This window comes from Sinocyclocheilus grahami, unplaced genomic scaffold (assembly GCF_001515645.1).
Source record: "Sinocyclocheilus grahami isolate Dianchi unplaced genomic scaffold, SAMN03320097.WGS_v1.1 scaffold22283.1, whole genome shotgun sequence".
NCBI lineage: Eukaryota > Metazoa > Chordata > Actinopteri > Cypriniformes > Cyprinidae > Sinocyclocheilus > Sinocyclocheilus grahami.
The window spans coordinates 2411-2982 of record NW_015518720.1 but is presented as its reverse complement, the minus strand read 5'-3'; positions in this window follow the sequence as shown (position 1 = coordinate 2982).

The window sequence follows — 572 nt, the reverse complement described above, 5'->3', positions numbered from 1 at the left end:
TTACTTAATGAACATTTAAATAAGTAGAAATATAAGTTTTCATAATATTTCACTGTAATTGAACTTGACTTATTAAGGTAAGTTACCAAATTGAAAGCATTACCTATTTTTGAAAATAGAAGATAGAATTTAGCTTTGGCATTTGCTGATGAAAGCTGTGAATTTCCACATTTTGGTCAAATAAGGAAGTCCTCAGGAAGAAATCGAAAGTTCTGGTGTGAACACAGCTCTGCTAAACATGTTGAGATTTGTATGTTTGACTTATAAAGAGAATTACTCTAATAACCTTGTTTAGTCTGAGTCATAAATCTATGTTGATTAGTATTTTGTTGGTTGTGAGAAGTTTACTCAGAATCAGGAATGTCTGTGCACCTCTTTCTGATCTTTAGTCTCCCTTAAGGCGCTTGGCAGAACCACCAGCACAGTGCTCGATTCCTCTTGCTCTCAAACAACCTCACACAGTCCTGTTTTTAACAGTTAGGGAGGGACAGATGTGATTTTTCGTGATCACTCAGCTCTTTCAGTTCCCTGTCCTCATTTTCACTTTCTAAGGTAAGATGTCAGTGGGGGTC